The sequence below is a fragment of the Microcebus murinus genome, chromosome 6 (genome assembly GCF_040939455.1).
Source record: "Microcebus murinus isolate Inina chromosome 6, M.murinus_Inina_mat1.0, whole genome shotgun sequence".
In the NCBI taxonomy this organism is placed as follows: Eukaryota; Metazoa; Chordata; class Mammalia; order Primates; family Cheirogaleidae; genus Microcebus; species Microcebus murinus.
In genome coordinates, this window is record NC_134109.1 from 43,110,780 (window position 1) to 43,132,202 (window position 21,423).

Consider the following 21,423-nt stretch of genomic DNA (forward strand, 5'->3'; position numbering starts at 1 on the left):
ATATACATACATAGTGGGTGAGATGTGCACCATCTGGGGGATGGTCATGATGGAGACTCAGACTTTTGGGGGGAGGGGGGGAAATGGGCATTTATTGAAACCTTAAAATCTGTACCCCCATAATATGCCAAAATAAAAAAAAATAATTAAAAAAAAAAAGTTTATTTCATAAAGAATCTAATTTATAATTTAATTAGACAAATTGAAGGCTTTAATACCAAAAAAATTTATAATCAGCCTTCTGAGTAGCTGGGCCTACAGGCATGCGCCACCATGCCCAGCTAATTTTTTCTATATATATTAGCTGGCCAATTAATTTGTTTCTATTTATAGTAGAGACAGGGTCTCGCTATTGCTCAGGCTGGTTCTGAACTCCTGACCTCAGGCAATCCGCCCTCTTCGGCCTCCCAGAGTGCTAGGATTGCAGGCGTGAACCACTGCGCCCGGCCAGTTTATTACATTTTTAATTATAAATTAAATCATGATTTTTAAAAACTAATTTGGGGAAACCATTTCTAGCTATATGAGCTAAAATTTTCAATTTAAAAATAAATCATTTTGCTTTCTGGAAGCAAAATAGGCCAGTTTTCTGGAAATTAAGGGAAATCCTGTGGTTGGGGGAGATAAAACAAGAACTGAAGTGCTAATGCCTATTTAAGGTTAAGGCAGGAGTTCTTGGGCTGCTAACTGGAAAAGTGAGTAGAGACCCTCAAAGGGGTCCACAGTCAGCAAAAGGGAGACTAAGAGAGAAACCAAACACATACATATTATCACAAGAAAAAGACAAAAAGAAAAAGCTTGTCTGCTTTTCCAAAAGCCAGACAGAAAATCTCCATTAAGATTTTATAACTATGGATTCTCAGATTTGCATCTACACTCTCTGCCACCCCGTACCCTTCCTATCAAAAATATTAATGTAAAAATGGCTCAAAAGCAACAAAAGCTCGTAGAAAGGAAACAAAACTTCTCTGGAAAAAAGCTCTTTGTATCCAATCTAGTCTGTACAGTATAGTATTTGTAAGTTCACCTTTGGCAGAAATGTACCTGCAATCAAAAAATGAACAAGGGCTAGTAGATACAAACAGGCAATGTATCCCAAAGAACTCCAGATAAAAGAATGAGACTATAAAAAATTTTTTTCAGCCATTAGAGCTGTAAAAGAAATTAGACACACAGAAAACTCATAAAAAACCAGAAGGATTAGAAAGACTTGAAAAAAAAGTTTGCAAACTGTGTGTAATATGTACAAACACCCAGAAATTAAAAACTAAATGGACTGATTATTATACAAAGTTTAACAATTATTAAATAAGATAGACTAACAATGTAGCACAAAAGGATACATTAGGGAAAATGTGAAAGAAAAATTAATAGACATGAAAGATAACAATGAGAAGGTCCAGTGAATCAAATGAGAATTCAAGGAAAGGAAAGAATAAAGAAAAGTAGTATTTGATGAGATAATGGCTGAGAATTTTCAAAAACTGTTGAAAGATACAAACGTTCCAATTCAGGAAAGGCAGGAAAATCTGGACAGAATAAAGATATTTAAACATATTTCTATTAACATTGTATAATTCAAAACATATAAAGTATTAAAACACAGAAAAGATTACCTATTAAATAATTTAGACTTCATATTAATGACTAACAGAAGCCAAAGGATAATGTAATAAAATCTCCATAGAAACAATAATCATTAACAGAATTCTAGACCCAGCTAAACACTGGAATATTGGTTTTCAGAAGCAATAAGCCTGTCACCTATGTGATGAACAAAACTGATTGTTAATCTTAGCAAACAATTAAAAATACTTTATATGTAATTTGCTAATCCAGAATGTAGTTTTTTTTAAATGAACAATACCTCTATCAACCAGAATATGATTGAGAATCCAATACTTTTTCATTGGGGATTATAGCTGACCTTTTCCCCCCACTAAAATACTTAAGGCAGGAAGCAGAGTACTAGCAAGAATTTTCCCTCTCTGGCCCCTCAATTACAAGCTTCCAAGTATAAAGCCATATGAAATTAGGACAAAACTTTACAGCATTTTATAGTTAAATGCACCAATTAAATAGTGCAAGCTTGAATTTTTTTCCCTAAAACCTTACAATATACTCCATAGTCTCCATTTCAATTCTGATTTTATGTCATTCTACAAGCAAATTCCTATCACCGCTATTTAAAAGAAAGCAAAGAGATACAAAGTCTACACAAACAGAACTGTGAATAAACAGCAAAATCTTACACATTCTCTAACTACAAATATATACAAAGGGAACTAAAATAAGGCAAGGAAACTACTTATGTATCGTACTTTGCAGATTGTTCTGAAATATTACTTCTGTTAATAAATTGATTATAAATCTATAATGAAGTTAAAGAAAAAGAATCTTTAAAAAGTTAAGAAACCTTCCCATTCTAATTCACTGAAATTTTACATTCATAATCTTACATGGTCCTCATTCCCTGAAACTGTACCTTAAGAACTATGGTTTAAGAAAACATTCACTGAAAGATTTTTACCGACTGTACAAAGTTTAGTTTATATTACTCAAAGTTTAACATGCCAAATGAGTAACTCCTATTCAAATGTATGTTTGCTCCCACCTACTATCTGGGAGTACACAGTACCCAATCTATAAAACTTTCAAATATTTGTGGACTAAAGAGCATTTCAAGCATAACTCTGGAGAGAAAAAAAGATTTACTTCTCTGAACATAAATAACTTTATATAGGTAGTCCTTGTTAGTCCTTCCCTTTGCATTTTCTTTCAAAATAAACCCCCATAAATACATATATCAAGCCTATTTGTGTTCACTAGTACTCTACAACAAAATCAAGGCTGTTTCATCATGGTATGGACTTTATTACAAGGTTCTTGAAACTGCAAAAGGAATATATGACAGAAAAAAGTCAAAAAGTACAGTTAGAATTACCTTAAATAGGAAATAAGTGTAACTTCTACATATTAACAAATGTTTAAGTCCACAACGCCCCCCTAAAAAACAGTTTTACTAAAAAGATGGCTCTATTCTTTTGACATCACTCCCAATAAGAAATCAAAGCAAAAACTAGATAACTGATCTTGATAAGAAGCTAGTTTACTAGAGAGCTAGCTCCAAGGAAAAATAGTCTGTGATTTTACCAACTGAATTTCCATGGTCATAAAGGTGGATTAAGTATTTAAATTATCCAGTTAACATAACTGAAACACCACATACTGTGAACCTTCAGAATTTGTGGTTGCAAAGACCCCCTTCCAGACAACAGAAATATAAATAAGGTAAGAGTTTGAAAGGTAATCAGTTACCAGAACCTACAATATAGCCACAAGTAGAGGCCCCTATATGGCTATCCTACTCTGGGGATAATCATTAGAAACCATGTTTATACAATTACCTCAACAGCCAAGCAAAGATAAATAACTGCTTTTGACAGACAATACACAGATGCCATAATCCTACATTTCAATTTCCATGAAAGCCTTCTGCTTTCCGTTAGAAGATGCCCAAAAAGTTGGGGGGTGGGACAGTAGGTAAAAACTACCATGCACTAAAAATAGCAGAATGTAGTCAAAACTAAAATTGAATTCATTTTAGGTAAATCCAGATAATACCACTATCTAAAAAATGTAGGGACATCAAAATCCATCCACTATAAAACAGTCACGGCCCGGTGCGGTGGCTCACGCCTGTAATCCTAGCTCTCCGGGAGGCCGAGGCGGGTGGATTGCTCAAGGTCAGGAGTTCAAAACCAGCCTGAGCAAGAGCGAGACCCCGTCTCTACTATAAATAGAAAGAAATTAATTGGCTAACATATATATATATATATATATATATATATATATATATATATAAAATTAGCCGGGCATGGTGGCGCATGCCTGTAGTCCCAGCTACTTGGGAGGCTGAGGCAGAAGGATCGCTAGAGCCCAGGAGTTTGAGGTTGCTGTGAGCTAGGCTGACGCCACAGCACTCACTCTAGCCTGGACAACAAAGCGAGACTCTGTCTCAAAAAAAAAAAAAAAAAAAAAAAGTCACTATTTTAAAAATGTCATTCCAATGCCTTTTTTTTTTAACACAGGGTTACTAAGTCAGGAAAATCCAATACACATTATAGAATGCCTGATTTTGGCAGAACACTTGATAAGGTAAACAAGCTAACTGGAGACAAGATTGATAAGTCCTGAACATGGCTGGAAAATAGCATAAATTGGAGAATACTTAAAAGGTTATAATCACAGCCCAATGTCACCAATGAATGGCTTAGAAAGTATCTTAATCATGAATCAAAGATTTTTGTTCTTAGCCTGACTTTACTAACATTTTAATCGATTACCTACAGACAAACTTGCCAGTTTATATAAAAGATGTGATGAATACAAGGATGGGAACAAAAAGCAAACCAACTAAATAATGTTTCATAAAAAAGACTATTTTATCCTTTGTTACTCTTTCAGTTACCGGGTTGGAATAGCAATAATTCCAATAATTCAGATAAGCAGGGATAGCATGTTAAGTCTACAGACTTACTTTATATAATGAATTGTTCAGTTAACTGGTTTTCATCAAAATGGCTCTTGAAAGTTACCACTTTTCAAGCAATGACTTTTTTGGTACTAGTGACTGTTTACCTAAACACACACAAAATAAATATTGTATAAAAAGTAAAATTTCAACATTATGATTTCAAGCAAAGACACACTCAACATTTTATTCAACACAATGGTTTCTAGTCAGAGCATATATGTAACAAATCTGTACTGTATGACATGATTGAATGAACCCAGAATATTTTGCTTTGGGTACATATGCCAAGCAAGAGCAACAAAGACCAATCATCTCCTACAACTCTTCCATCTTCTCTGCAATGTGCTCTACTTCTCATGGTTTCAAAACTTGTGTTTAGACTTTATTGACCTAATGGTGCTTTTTTAAGTGCAGACTGAATATAAGATAACTCTGAGTTCCAAAAAGTTTGAAACTAGTGAAGAAAATAGTACAGAAAGAACAGACTTTCCAAAGAATGATACTCCACTAACCACCAACACCACCAAGTTTTCTCTTCTTCCTTTGGCAAATACAATAAGCCTTCATTATATGACATTACATTTTGTATATAAAGTGTATTTACTCTCAAATGGTCTATACTTAAACTCATTTTCATTGTTGGATTAATATTTACGTAAGTGTGAAGTGTCTGGAATGGAATAAAACATCATAATTTCCCACTAAAATTAATAGAAACTATGTTTTCATTTAATGGCTTTTAAATTAGCAGCAGGGTTTTCAAAAATGAATTCAAGTCATTAAATATTTGATTTTCAAGTTGGATACAAAAAGCAATAAGATAGTAAGGAATACCAGTCCTGTCTCAAAAAAGAAAAAATCCATTCAGTTTGAGTTAGACTAGCAGCTCCAAACCAGAATGAAGAAACATAGGATAAACAACAACAACAAAAAAATCACACTTCAAGGCTTAAGCATTTTAACTAATTATAATCATAAATTTAGTGTGATACTAAAATCAGATTTGTTCTATAGAGTTAAATAATACTCAATAAAATTAAAAGAAGGCAGATTTGAGCAAAGGAAATAAACGGATCACCAAACTAGAACTCTCAGGATACATTCTGGGTATTATCCAGGATACATCAGCTGAGATTCAAAAACAAAATTCAAAAAAGTAGAAATGAAGATTTCCAATAAAGACTCTTCTATTTCAAACACTTAACAATGGTATGAAACATAAAAGGAAATTGTTTTTTTACATGTGACTAAACTCAGAACTAAGATAAACATCTCTCTAGGTCAGAAATGCAATAAAAATTCAAAACAGTAACCCACACCTAAAGTGGAATATAGGGAAGAAGGAATGAGGAAGGTGGCCAGATAGGTCAGCTCTAAAGGCAACAGCAACAGAACCAGATGGAGGCAGGGAATAGGACTTGCAAAGCTTGTGAAAAGAGTTTTAAAAAGAAAATAAGAAGGAAGGAAGGGAGATGAGGAGAGGAAGGGAAGGAATAGGTATGAAAACCAATCAGGCTACAAACCTATTATCTAGAACTACAGCTTTATAAAGAAGGTCTGAGCCTGGAGAAAAAAAAAGATGACAAAACATTCAGTCCCACAGCAAATTAAAAATTAACAATAATTCCTTAATATTAAATATCCAACCACTATTCACATTTCTCAAACTGCTTTGTAAATATTTTTGTTATCTTTTGATTGGTATATTTCTTGTCTCCTTTCATCTACCATACCTACATCTCTACCATTCGGTTTCTGGCAATTCTTAGAATTTTTAGTTAGAAAAAACCAAACCAGGTGGCTGGTCCTACAGAGCTTCCTGCTTCTGAATTTTCTTGATAGTATCCCTATAGTGTTTAACAAATTTTTCTGTCAGTTTTGATTTTAGTGTAAGATTAATGCACAGTGTGGCACATTTCCATCAGGAAGTACCTAATGTATGGATGTCTCTTTGATATGAGCAGCTAGCTGTGTTGATCTTTGTCTAGACATTATTCATTAGGAGATACAAAATGGAGATATTCTATCATTCCTTCTTTATTAGCTAGAACACATCTATAGAAACTGAAGATCCTTCTGGTTATCACAAGATACAAATCACAGAGGAAAAATGCTTATTTCTTTTTATTTACTAGTTGTCAAAATAATGAGTTGATCCAACAGCAACCAATTCAGAGTTTAAATACAAAACACAGGAAGAAATTTAATGAGAACAAATCACCAATAAAATCATGAATTCACATCAGATAGTATTAGTTTTATGAAACAATCTGACGAAGATTTTTAATTTGAACATGTTGAAGAAGCAGAGAGATAAGGAGAGTTTTTAAGTAGCAAAAAGGTTATAAAACAAAACCAGAATTGAGATAGATGGATATGACTCAGCAATTTGAAATCTAAGAAATGAAAATTACAGATGCTGGCACTTAGATTCAATAGGTAGAATAAAGTCTAGACTGGACAGAAAAAAGAATTGGTAAATTCCTAGAAAGTAATGAATTCATCCAGTACAAGACACAGAAAAGAGGAAAAAAATTGACAGAGCAATTAAGAGACACAGAGGGTAAACTAAGAGACTCCAACATAGGTCTAAAGTGAAAATAACACAACCAATATTTAAAGAGGTGAAAATTTTCCAAAATTAAAAAAGATCTGATTCCTCAGACTTTAAGTATACTCCAAGTACCAGCTGGATATACAGAAGTTTGTCCACACTTCCAGAGCACTGAGGCTGAACTACAAAACAGCAAGTACAGTGAGCTTCTTCACAACAAATGTCCATAACAATTTAGGAAAATCACATGCAAACATTGGCATCACTGAAATGTTTACAAATGTCTTACAATGTCATTTAAGATTTGCAGAAGAGGGGAGACTTCAAGGTTTACTGAATAACTCTATCCAAACTTTTTTTAAAAACATTTCTACATACTGTAGTCCTTCAGTATATTCAGGGGATTGGTTCCAGGACATCCCCCCTACTCTATTCCCTCAACCCTTCAAAATCCCTAGCATACTCAAGACCCACAGCATGTACGTATATACAGGTTTCCCATCCTGCTCCATGTATAAATGTACCAGTGTGGTTCAAAACCCATGTTGTTCAAGGGTCAACTGTAATTATTTTCTTAAGACTCTAAAACCAAAGTGTAGAAGCAATCCTCAAAACAACTCCATATTCTAGTGAACTATTAGCTTGACTTATTTCAAAGTATCTAGTAAATAAACACATTTGAGCCCTTAAGAAAGAAAAATACTAGAAGTTCATTAAGTTAAGTTTAGCCTAAAGCTGTCTTACATATTTTAAATGCAGCCTAAAGGTTTCTTTGTACACAATGAACTGAAACCTAACTGGATGTATAAACAGACTGTAACTTTATCTTATAACAAGTAGCCCAGTCTCAACCAATCATAAAAGCCATATTTCAAACAGCAGCCAAGTGTTCAAACAGTGTTGGAATAATCCAGCTGTTTCTGTACCTCACTTCCATTTTCTGTATGTAACTTTCCTTTTCCTGTCCATATATCCCCTCCGGCTACACAGCAGTGCCAGAGTTACCTCTGAAACTATTCTAGTTCGGGGTCTGCCCGATCTGCAAATCATTCTTTGCTCAATAAAACTCTGTTAAATTTGTCTAAAGTTTTCCTTCCGACAAATTCAACTAAATTAAAACTATAAACTTTTAATAGAGACACCACAAGAAAGAAGACAAGCCAAAGTGGGAGAAGACATTTGTGACACATAATTGGCAAAGAATTATTAATAGTATTCAGAACATATGAAGAACTCTTACCAACCAAAAAGACAAACTCAACACAAAAATGAACAGCCATTTCAGAGAAAAGGAAATAAAAATAAATGTCCAGCGAACACTAACAAGATGTTTTCTCTCGGTAATTGGAAATAAAAAGCGTACAAGATAATAATTCATACACAATAGACTCTCTAAGTTTAGTCTTTGCCAATATCAAGTATAAGAACATGGAGCCATCACATGTATACACAGGTGAGGGGAATAAACTGGTACATTTACATTGGACAACAACTTAGAACTACCTAGTAAAGCTGAAAATGTTTACCTCCTACAATCCCAACAATTCCACTCCTAGTTAGCTACAACCCCAAAATAATTTATTCAAACTATGAGTCTTAACTCCTTAGTTGATAGCAAAAAATTTATGTCTTGACTAGCATTTTTACTTCTAATGAAACAAAATAGCACTGTATTGCACAGAAGTTTATTTTTAGGAAACTTTTGTTATATATATGTACACTTAATAATGTACTGAGTCATAAAACATGTTTCTTATTGTGAGTGGTAACAGAAAGTTTGAAAACACACTATCAGAGACACTAAAGTGCAACCAATAGACCTATGCAAGGTGTTAATATTAGCACACTGTTTATAGTAACAACAACAACAACAAAAAAAACCCTGGAAACCCAAATGTCCATGACAGACAATAGAAAATAGATCATTTATAAAATATTCATACGATGAAATTCCACACAGCGGTGAAAGTAAATGAATCTGAGCTATATACAACATGGTGAGAGAATATTAGGACCGTAAAGTTGAAGGAAAATGGGAAGTTGCAAATAAACTCATACAGAAGGATCCTATTTTTAGAGCGTAAAAAGAGAACAAAAAAATAGTTTAGGCATGTAAACAGATGTGGCAAAACTAAAAGAAAAGCAAAGGTAAGAAAGATAGTTGTTACTCTGGGGGGAGTATATAAAAGAATAAAAAGTTAGGATAACATTATTAAACTAATTAGGTACAGACTGTTCATTGTGTCTTTGTATCTTATACATATTTTATATGTATTCAATTTTTAAAAGAAAATTTTAAATAAAGCTGAGAGAAAGGTACACAGGTATTCATTTTCTATTTAATCTTTAAACTGTATATACATTCTGTATTCTTATACATCTAAATCATTTAAAATTTGTTTTAACTTTCAACAAAACAATAAAAAGACAAGTAGGAAGAGATAAAACATAAATTAAAACAGGCAAGCAAATAGGCATAAACTTCTCCACTTCTTAATTTATACAATGGCAGTGCTGAATAACTGTAGAAAGCTACATATACTTTGAAACGGATTTTCCCAAAAAAGAAAATACTTTAGGCCAGGCACGGTGGCTCAAACCTGCAATCATAGCACTCTGGGAGGCTGAGGCAGAAGGATCACTTGAGCTCAGGGGTTAGAAATCAGCCTTAAGAAGAGCAATACTCTGTCTCTACCAAAAAGAGAAAAAATTAGCTGGGCATTGTGATGTGAGCCTATAGTACCAGGTACTTGGGAGGCTGAGGCAGGAGGATCGTTTGAGACCAGGAGTTTGAGGTTGCAATGAGCTATGATGATGTCACTGCACTCTACCCAGGGCAACAGAGTAATATTCTGTATCAAAAAAGAAGGAAACAGAAAAGGAAGGAAGGAGAGGGGAGGGGAAGGAAGAAAACACTTTAAAACAGTGGTTCCCAACATTTTTAGCACTAGAGACTGTTTTCATGGAAGACAATTTTTCCATGGACAAAGGAGGGGGAGGATGGTTTCGGGATGATTCAAGTGCATTATATTTATTGTGTATTTTATTTCTATTATTATACTATAATATACAATGAAATAATTATACAGGTGTGCAGAGGGCTCATGTTGGGGGCGCCAGGCCACGTGCAGAGGGCCCACATAGTGGGTGTAGGGCCGTGTGCAGAGTGCTCACGTGGCAGGTGGCAGGCCGTGTGCACAGTGCTCACATGGCGGGCGGCAGGCCGTGTGCAGAGGGCTCACATGGGGGTGTCGGGCCGTGTGCAGAGTGCTCACATGGCAGGCCTTGTGCAGAAGGCTCATGTGGGGGGATGTCTGCCCGCGGGCAGAGTGCTCACGTGGGGGGTATAGGCCCATGGGCAGAGAATGAGAAGCAGAGAAAGACAGTGAATATTTAGTAAGGTTAAAATAAACAAATATAAAGAAAATTAAAAAATAAAAAGAAATAATTATACAACTCACAGTAAGTTAGGGACTCCTGCTTTAAAATAGGAACCTATAAAAATTTTCACAAAAACTACCTAGTGTTTTCTTGACTTAGTACAAACATGCCTCAAGAAATTATATGGACACAGTAACCAAGAATAATAACCAAAGCTTCTCTTTATACCAGTAGTATGTTATTTTAAATGTTGTTAGAATTTTTTGCTTAAATGAATGCTACATAACACTGAAAGGCTATGAAATATAAGTACCAACTTTTGCCTTATAATTAATGCTAGAAGAGTGAAAAAAAATTCAACTTTGTTCATTTTACAACTAATTTATATTTATGAATTATTTCTTTTCTCTCCATAACTACAAACAAGGTAAGTGCATGGTCTGTATTTTACGCATAATCCCAAAGCTAACCTTTAATGTACAGATGACCCCTAAACAACACAAGTTTGAACTGTGCAAGTCTACTTACATGTGGATTTTTTCAGTAAGTATACTGAAAATTTTTTTAGAGATTTGCAACAATTTGAAAAAACTCACAAACCACACAGCCTAGAAATATCAAAAAAACTGTCATAAATTCATAAAATATATAGAGATGCTAGTCTATTTTATCATCTACAATCATAAAATATATACAAATTTTTAAAGTTTAAAAAAAAATTTTTTAAACAGACAGGACTCACTCTGTCGCCCAGGCTGGAGTGAAATGGCATCATCATACCTCACTGGAACCCCTTCGGCTCAAATAACTCTACACTTCAGCTTCCACAGGAGGCTAGGAATACAGGGATAAGCCACCACACCCAGTTGATTTTTTCACTTTTTGTAGAGACAGGGTTTCACTATGTTGCCCTGGCTGGTCTCGAACTCCTGGCCTCAAATAATCCTCCCACCTTGGCCCGCCAAAGTGCTGGGATTACAGGTGCGAGCCATTGCACCCAGCCAAAAAGCTAAAATGTATGCACACAAGTACATGACATCATTATCAGTCCAGTCATGAGAAACGTAAAACAAACGTAAAGATGCAGTACTAAATCAAAACTGCATAAAATTATTACACTAATACAGTATGTACATACGTGGCTACGTAATAATCTTGTAGCCAACTTCTCTTGCTATTGTAGTAAGCTCAAGTGTGGTGAGTACTCATTTAAAACACTATATGAAACTAATCATATCCACGTGAGCAGTTTTTCTCCCCAGTAAATTGCATATTACAGTAAAATGTAATCTCTCACAGCTCTTGCATTATTTTTCATTGTGTCTAATGCAATACCATAAACCTTCAATAACATCATGGGACCCATAGGAAGTGCCACTAGCGATACTGAAAGTGCTCCTAAGCAGAGAAAGTCACCACATTACAAGAAAAAGTTGAACTGCTTGATATGTACCAAAGACGAAATCTGCAGCTGCAGTTTGCTCACCATGTCAAACACATCATTCATCTTGTAAACAGATGACAAACTTACAGTATCAATGAATACAGTATAATACTGTAAATTTTCTCTTCATGATTTTCTTAATCACTTTTTCTTTTCCCTAGCTTACTTTATTGTAAGAATACAGTCTATAATATAAATAAGTGTTAATTGGTTGTTATCGGTAAGTCTTCCAGTCAATAGTATGAGTACTATGAGTAGTTTTTAGGGAGTCAAAAGTTATTCTTGGATTTTTGACAGTGCAGAGGGTCAGCACTCTAATTTCCACATTGTTCAAAGATTAACTGCATAATTTACTTGAAAAGTATTGCAAAAATTTCAAGCTCAGAAATACTTTCTTCAAAACCAAATCCAATTTTTCAGACCAAAAAAGGAAAAAGAACAAAAGAACTAAGCCATTTTTACAAAGGACTCAATTTAAATTTAAATTACAGTAAACATCTGGGTCAAACTAGAAGTTATTTAAGAAATGATTCTCCATTCATCAGCAACAGAGTTCCAACTACAAAGATTATACAACATAGTAGCTGGAACTGTACCCAGAAATAAGAGTACTAAATAATGATATGGTTGAGAAATTCACTTCACAGAAATCATGATATTCAGCCAACCTCAGACATCCAGGTTATGAAAATTATATAAAATAATTATAGAACACATTTCAAATGAACATGACTTCCCAATACCAGGCAAGTGCCACACAAATGAATTCAACCTGTGTGTGGATATTAAAGATTAAAGGAAACATCTTGAATGTTCAGAAATACAGCATTCAGAACACTGGGGAGCTTTCAGTGCATAGCTTAGCTTGCCCAAGTTTATTTCAAAAGATAACTAGATCTAACTACATCCAGTCACTAAATTATTTATGTACAGATTCCACTCAGAACACTTACATTATTGACCAACAAGATTAACTGGTACTAAGTACAAGTATTTTGCTGAAATTTGTCTTTTAAGTTATTTTCTATTCCACTCTCCCAGAGTAAACCTGAAACCCTTATTCTTGGAGTTTTACTTTACATGGCATTACAAATACCACTCACTTAGCCATGCTAATAAAGAAGAAGAATGACACAAATGACAAGTAAAGCAGAAGGCTCAATGAGTCCTAATTTTTACACATCAGGCAATCCATTCATTCAAATTGAGCAGTACCTAAGTGCCAGAAACATAGTTCACAGTGATGAACAAGACAAAGCCCCTGCCTCAAATTGTTATAGTCTTGTAGGTGAGGGACAAATCAAGCATATAAACAAATAAGCATATACTACGTCAGGTAATTGACAGTGCAATGAAGAAAACTAAGGCTGAGACAAAAAATAGAGAGGATATGCATTTCAGGTAGGGTGATTACAGCCGGGCTTATAGAGATAATTTACATTGAGCAATGTCTACAAGATCACATGAGAGTAACTCAATGCACATACACAGGAGTTCAGACTGAAAAAAGGTCTTAGAAACTAAAAGGATGACAGTCTATCCACTGCTTTCCATATAATTAAAACATTTTATAGCATTTGGTTTTATGTAGCTTTTACTATTTCCTCCACTTGAAAAAATTCATGTCTTCAAATTTAAATCACTAGTTTTAAGAGTTAATCCTCTAATGGGGGGGAGCTTTATGTTAGCTTTTCAAATAATCTTTAAATTAGCTTTCAAACACCTAACATTAGACAGTTGCACATGGACGGTGCTTTATTTCTTTCAGAAAGCATTCTTATAAAATAGCTCAATCTGTAAGAATGGGCTGTAAAGTCAGAATGCCTCAGTTAAAATTCAGGCTCCTTCTATTATTTGTTGTGTCTTTGAACAAATTATTTAACCTGTCTCCCTAGTTTCCACCAAATAGTGGAAAGTTTCCACCAAATACCTACCTCATAAGGTTGCTGAGAGGATTAAATATGATACTGCACATAAAGTATTTACAGAATCTAACAGGAAATCAACACTCTAATGTTAGTTATCACTTATGTAGCAACTACTAAGATAATAACATGATTCCTTAATGAGCCTCAGGCAGGTTTAGATAAGATCACACAAGCAGTAAGTGGTGCTAAATAGCAAAACCAAATTCAAACCCAAGTTCTTCAGACTCCCCAGCATCCTCACTGTTTCTACAACACCAGACAATATTATGTAATTAAAGAACTGGGCAATAAAGAACTTGTATAAAACCTTAGAGTCAATAAGGTCTAAGACCTGTAGGTCTCCTAATGACTGACTTCCAACTTATTACACCTAAGGAAACAGACCAGACTGTTTCCTTAGCAACTCAAATGACTCATGTGTAAGAATAATTGTCCCACATTTTCCAGTGAAAATGTAGCTTAACAACAAGTCTCTCTGATGGACAATGTACTAAATGAAACTCACCATAAGTTCTGATAACTAATTGTAAATGTTACTCAAAATAAATATAGATAAATGACATTTTCCTCTAGTAATGGTATCTGCTATGATTCTATGGTCCCTCTGTGGAAGTTGTCTTGAAGGACTTCGCACTGGATTAACTGTCCTTCTCCACCTTTGTAAAAATAAATGGGCTGGTGTTTACAAAAAGCTAAATGCTTCTTGCTAGCAGTGTACTCTTTCTACCTGCTTACTTCTACCAATCTATTAAATACGAGAATAAAGTCAAAAGGTGTATTTCTATGAAAACTAAGTTAAATCTTTTGGAAGGCCTTAATGAAAAGCTGGAAAAATCTAGAAGGATCTTGGACTTGGAGAATTTCCCAGTGCCTACGTTTTCATTCCACTTTAAAGAAACCAATACCAGAAATCATAGATAATGTCTGCAGGGTACGATTTATGGAAAGAAGATCAAGATACCCTCTACTCTAAGAAAAGAGATTGGTCCAAATAAAAAGATAGGCAAATAAAAGTAAAATTAAATGTTCTAAGTGAAAACATTAAAGTACACATATATTTTGAGTCCTGCTTTAGCCACTTTTTTGAATTAATTAACCAATGGCCCTAATCATGTGGGACAGATAAGAGGTTCTCACCACATTCTAACATCACTCCCTCTACCAAGGGGTGCCTAATTGCTCCTTGTGAAGTTCTTCTGCTCTGACAGTTCCTAAAAAAAAGAAAGGAACACGCATCCAAGAATGCAGTATCCATCAAAGGAAGGATTACAGAATAAAGATTTAATTCATTTGTTCAACAAATCCTTATCGAGCAACTGCTACATGCCAAACACTGCCCTAAACTCTTAGGATCTATCAACAAACAAAACAGAAAAAAAGCCCTGCCCTCATACAGGTTATGTTATAGTGTGTGTTTGGAGAACAGGGAAAGACAATAAACACAATCAATATGGAAATCATACAGTCTGACATAAGATGACAAGTTCTATGGAGAAAATGGAGTAGGGTATAGGAATAAAAAGTAGGAAGAGTAGTTTTAAATAAAATAGGCAGACCTTTTTGAGAAAGTGACATTTAAAGAGCAAAGACTGCCGGGCGCGGTGGCTCACGCCTGTAATCCTAGCACTTTGGGAGGCTGAGGCGGGCGGATTGCTCAAGGTCAGGAGTTCGAAACCAGCCTGAGCGAGACCCCGTCTCTACCAAAAATAGAAAGAAATTAATTGACCAACTAAAAATATATATACAAAAAATTAGCCGGGCATGGTGGCGCATGCCTGTAGTCCCAGCTACTCGGGAGGCTGAGACAATAGGATCGCTGAGCCCAGGAGATTGAGGTTGCTGTGAGCCAGGCTGACACCACAGCACTCACTCTAGCCTGGGCAACAAAGTGAGACTCTGTCTCAAAAAAAAAAAATAAAAATAAAAAAATAAAGAGCAAAGACTTGAAGGAGAGAAGGGAATAAGCCATGCAAGTATCACTTTTAATCCAAGGAAGGGCAACAGCCAATGTAATGGCCCTAAGACAGCCAATGAGGCTGGAAGGATATAAGCAGGAAGAAGAATAGTAGCCGACCTGAAATGTAAGGGGGAATGGAGAGAGTAGAAGTGACCAGATTCTGTAAGGCCTTACAGGCCATAAGAACTTCAGCTTTTACTCTGCATATAGGAAGTCATTGCACAGTTTTGAAAAGACAAGTGAGAGGAGCTGGTTGCTGTGTTGAAAAGACTGTAGGGAGCTAGTGTAGAAGCAGGGAGACCAGTTAGGAGGCTAACTACAGAAATATAGATAAGAGATAAGGGCTTGGATCAGGCTGGTAAACAGTGGAGGTAGTTAAGAAGTGACTGGATTCTGGATATACTTTCAAAATAAGACAGCACAGAATGTCAAGTGTGAAAGAGATAAGTCAGGGATAACGCCAACATTTTTTTGCCTGATGGTGGATAGAGCTGCCATCAGAAGAGATGGGTTAGGCTGCACCTGAGGTAGTTTTAAAAAGGAATATGTAAGTTTAGTTTGAGTTGACCACTGTACATCCAAAAGGATAGGCCTAACAGGTTGTCTGGAGTACAGTAGGAAAGTCCAGGCTAGAGATATAAATATGAGAGCCATCAGCATATAGGTATTTAAAGCCATGACACTAGATGAGATCGCCAGAGGAATATAAAAAGAAAAGTGAACCAAAGACTAAGCACGTCAACTTTCAGAGTAAAGGATGACCCATAAATACTGCATGAGCAAAGCAATTAGTGATGAGATCACCAGAGGAATATAAAAAGAAAAGTGAACCAAAGAATAAGCATAGCAACTTAAAGAGTACAAGATGACCCATTACGATATTACAGAATGAGAAAAGCAATTAAAAAAGAACCCAAAAAGTAGGTGGTCCTGAAGAAGACAAGTGTAAACAATTAAGTTACATTTAGTGTACAAATTACTTTGCTGAAGCCAGATTTAACTTATGGTTAAAAGTTCTTAGCCTGTAGTAGTTAAGATGATATGTAAAATATTATATAACTGGCCAGGCGCAGTGGTTCATGCCTGTAATCCTAGCACTCTTGGGAGGCCGAGGCGGGAGGATGGCTCGAGGTCAGGAGTCCAAAACCAGCCTGAGCAAGAGCCAGACACCAACTCTACTAAAAACAGAAAGAAATTAATTGGACAACTAAAAATATATAGAAAAAATTAACTGGGCATGGTGGCGCATGCCTGTAGCTCCAACTACTTGGGAGGCTGAGCAGCAGGAGGATTGCTAGAGCCCAGGAATTTGAGGTTGCTGTGAGCGAGGCTGACGCCAAGGCACTCTAGCCTGGGCAACAGAGTGAGACTCTGTCTCAAAAAAATAAATAACTTTTCAAAAAGGAGTTGAGCATTTCTTATATATTTCCTAGGAATATTATATTTCCTATTGGAGTCTCTACTAAAACTGTTCTTAGTATTAAAAGTATATCTTGCCTATTTTCTTTTTACATAAAACCATTTAAAAGCCTATACCATTTTCAAAAAAAGATAGCCTAAATAGTATCCACGGCCACTGCTCTCAAAAACCAAAAATACATTTAAGCACGACAGCCTGGCACACAAACAGTTATAAACTGTCATCACTTTTCTTTTTCTAGACCTCAGATATACAAAAAGTTAACCAAACTCCTTAGTTCATGGCACTTAAGGTTTTCCCCCTTATTCTTTGTCTATTTATAGAAAAAAAATAGCTTATATTCATATTTAAACCAATGTTTCCTAGTGATCTGCATATAAATTACATTTCTCTGATTGAGACACCCAAAGTTGTGTTCACAAGGACAGAAAGCAATGAAATGCAACTCTATTTGTGTATGAGTGATCATCAATATCACTGCTAGAGAAAGTTACTCGCTTCTAGGCTCTAAGTATACTTTGGATTTACCTTCAAAGTAGCTAAAAACACAGAACAAGCAGCTCATGTAATCCTCAATTTTTGAAGGCATGGTTTCTCTGATTTACATATTATCCTTTATTACATATTAGGTCAGATACCTAAGAAACCCCAAACCTTCCTAAAGCCATTAAGTTTATTAACAATTTAAAATTGTTACAAAATATTAGAGATCTTTTAGATTAAAAATTCCTTGGCTATAAAAAATAAGCATACAATTAAAAATATACCTTCCATATATTTCAAGTAAAATTCAAGTTACAAACTTAACGATAGTGACAATCTTAACATCCGTCCCTTATAAGCCTTAAAAAAATCTTTACTTTTCAGGCCCTTTAGAAAAGCCATATCGACTGATACTTAACATATAATTATTAAAATCATCTCCCTTCCAAAAGCAGATTAAATCTTATAAACTAACAGTGGCCTGAAGTGAAAGATTTTTTTAGGGAAAAACAAACAGAAGAGATTACTGATATAAAGGGAGGATATGGAAATACCTAAATTGTAAACAAAATCTTAAACGAATGGTTCTTCATAATGCTGACCCTGAATCACGAAGGGTTAAATCTTGACATCCTTTATAATTTTGAAGTGTTTAATACATTTAGGAAAAATTTTCAATAGGTCTTGTCATATTTTAAGTTTCAGTGCGAGTCTCAGAAAGGTAAATTAGGCAGAACACCTTATTATCTAAGCTCACCGGATAAGATATTGTCTGTCTGCTGAAGTCTACAAAATTAGAAGAGACACTTCTAATTCAGTATTAGGATGGGAGGGGAATGAACGTTTTCTTGGATCCTACAAACAATAAATACAGCTATTTCATGTTAGATCCGCCGACAGAGGGGGGGGGGAGGAAGGAGCCTTGTTTACTAAGCAACACATCAAATAGGAAAGTCTATTGCAAGGTATGTCTACCCAAAATACAAGTCAACTCAAGAGTACTCCAGTGTTGTTCCGGGAAAGATTATCCCAAGTCTCATCAGCAACTGCTTTTGGCCAAACTGGAAACACTGTTGCCATTTGCCTGCGACGTGAGGTAGAGAAAACAAGTGCAACATAATTTAGCCAAAATCAAACTTTAAATCAACTCCTACACAATTTAGAACGTTTAGTTCACCCCAAGGTGCTTATCTTTAGCTGGCTATGGGTGTCTTAATTTCTCACGGCTTTCCACAAAGCATGTCAGGAAGAAAAAAAAAAAAAAAACCACAACTTTGAACAGTTAACTTCAACTGTAGTTTTTTAAGCAGTGCCTATTCAAATAGCTGCTAAGGAATCCGTTTCTGGTATAGGCCCAACAGAGTTATGAATGTAGATTCGTCCTTCCTCCGAGGAGGAGGAACGGCTAACAGCCCGTTTTAACCTCATCGAGGTGCGGCTGGACGAGGTGCGGCCGCCGCCCGCGTCCCGAGCTGCGCGTCTCTAGTGCACTCCCGCCGCTTCGCCGCCAACGTGCAGGGCTGCACATTCCACACCAGGTGTCTCATCGCCGTACGCCTTCCCCAGACCGCCAGTTTAGTTTTCTGACAAGGTCCCCAAGGCCAAAAATCCCATTGTTGGAAATCGAAGGGGGAGGAGGAATCACTTAAGAAGACACACCCCTCGGAGAGAGCAAGGGATAACTTCGCCGGCCTCGAGGACGGTCCGCAGGTTTTCCTAACTCTCCCCTCACGCTGCTTGCCCGTCCCCAACCGCCCCGCACCACGACACGGGGACACCGACGGCGCAGTGGGAGGGGGTGCGGGGAAGGGGCTGAGCTCGGGCGAGCCGGCTCCGAGTATCCGGAGGGAACGGCGAGGGCTGAAATTCCAGCATGGCGTAAGCATGGCCCAGCTCCGGCCCAGGGACGCCGCCGGAGGCGCGCTCCCTCCGTCCACCGACCGAGGAGGCGGTAATCCGCCTTCCCTCCCGGGGGCCCTCAGGCCTGCTAAAAATAGGCGCCTCGGTCACCCCAGGGCCCTCTCAGGCCGACCTCGCCCTCGGGAGACGTCCTCGGGGGGGAGGGGGTCCTCTGCCGCGCCCGAGCTGGGGTCGGGCCCCGGGCGGCCCGGCCAGGCCGAGGCGGCGTCCTGGCCTGGGCAGCAGCCGGGCGACGGCGACCGGACACCCGAGGCCTACCGGGCGGGCGACGGCAGCGGGCGGTGTCCGGGCCCCGCGGCCGCGCCCCCCCGCCTGGCGCGGCCCTCCAGCCCGCCCGGGACCCCGCGGCCGGCGCCACCCTTCCCCCGCCGCCCCCGCGGTCGGCGCCCCGGCCCGAGTGCGGCCTGCTCGCCCTCACCCTGCGCGGCTGGGGAAGGAGACCGGGAAGACGCGGCGGCGCCGGCACTACAGCCCGGGCCGCCCGCTCCGAGGCGCCGCCGCCGCCGCCGCCGCCGCAGTCGCTTAGGTGCCGTCGCGCCGCCGGGCAGGAAACGGGCGGCTGCGGGGCGGGGCGGGGCGGCCCGGCACGTCCCGGCGTCGGGGCCGGCGGGGCCCGGAGACCAGCCCCTTAAAGGGACAGGCGCCCGCCCGGCCCCGCGCGCCTGTTCCCCGGCGTCCTGCTGGTTCGGGATTCCGGGGCTTCCTGCCGAGATCGCGTCCCCCAGCTAGGCGGAGGGCAGGAGCGCTGGGGTTGGAGGCTCAGCGGAATCCCCTTCGTTCAGGAGCCCTGCTCTCTGCACCCAGCGCTAGTTTCGTCTCTCGGCCCTCCCACAAAGCACCTCCTGGCACTCCTGGCTCCCCACACCGGATGATTTCTTTCAACTTAAGCAAAGGGTGCTAGATTCCCACCACCACCACCGCCCTCGCCGGTCCCGGATGTCTCCCCAGAAATCGCTGGAAAACGAAATCCTCCGTCCCTCTGTCTCCAGAGTGTCTCTCAATTCTCTTTCGGGCAACCCCAGCTACAAGCGGAGAGAGAAATTAGAAGCCGACCCAGATGAATTGTGTGCCAATGTTATGAAACTGTTGTGTCTGCCAGCTGGTGGCCATTCATTCAGCCGGGTAAATAGCTAGAAGCAGGGTTCGGCCGGAATCTGCTTATTCGTTCGCTCCCTGCTGAAAGGATGGCAGCGATCTTCCTGGGCTACTGTTAAATGAGTTGTGTTGATTGTCATGATTTATCGCTTATCAATCTCTCACAGAATGCCTGGAACTGCCCGGAACACATACAAACCCCTCCAATCTCTCCCCAAATGTCATGAGAGCTCGAAATGACTCAAACGCTTCTCGCGTGTGAACAGAGATACATAAAATTAGGACTCGCCCATCATCACCTCCCCTTATATCCTGACAAAGTGGGAACTGGAGCGATCTTTAAGGAATGAACAGCAGAACAGTTTCTGCACCAACAGAGAATTTCCTTCATACGGGCTGATTAAAAATATACTGTACTGCACATTTACATTGTAACTATTTTTGTGTGAGCTTTCTAGAGCACCTCCAAAGTTCAAGTGAAAACTGAGCAGTGATGTAGGAGCCTGAGGTGTTGAGAATTCTGCCAGTCTTCAGTCACTATGTTCTCCAAAGATGCATTCTGTCTTATTTTAACTCCAGAGGCGTCCTCTTTTTCCTTTCTCATTAGGGTTACTCAGCCCCTCAGCGGCTCCAGTGCCCTCAAAGCAATCCATCTCTGAAGTACTGGCTGTCTTCTGAGCGTGTGCCAGAATATCCAGCTTTGT

General features: G+C 38.2%; 1 protein-coding gene across 9 annotated transcripts in view; it reads right to left on the minus strand.

The window, feature by feature from the left end:
- KTN1 (kinectin 1) overlaps positions 1-20,268 on the minus strand; it is a 104,351-nt gene extending 84,083 nt beyond the window's left edge. For all 9 annotated transcript variants that reach the window (XM_076004015.1, XM_076004013.1, XM_012757949.2 and 6 more), the window contains exon 1: positions 20,043-20,268. The gene's annotated coding sequence lies outside the window, so the exon portion shown is untranslated. The remainder of the gene's footprint in view (positions 1-20,042) is intronic.
- Positions 20,269-21,423: the final 1,155 nt, after the last annotated feature.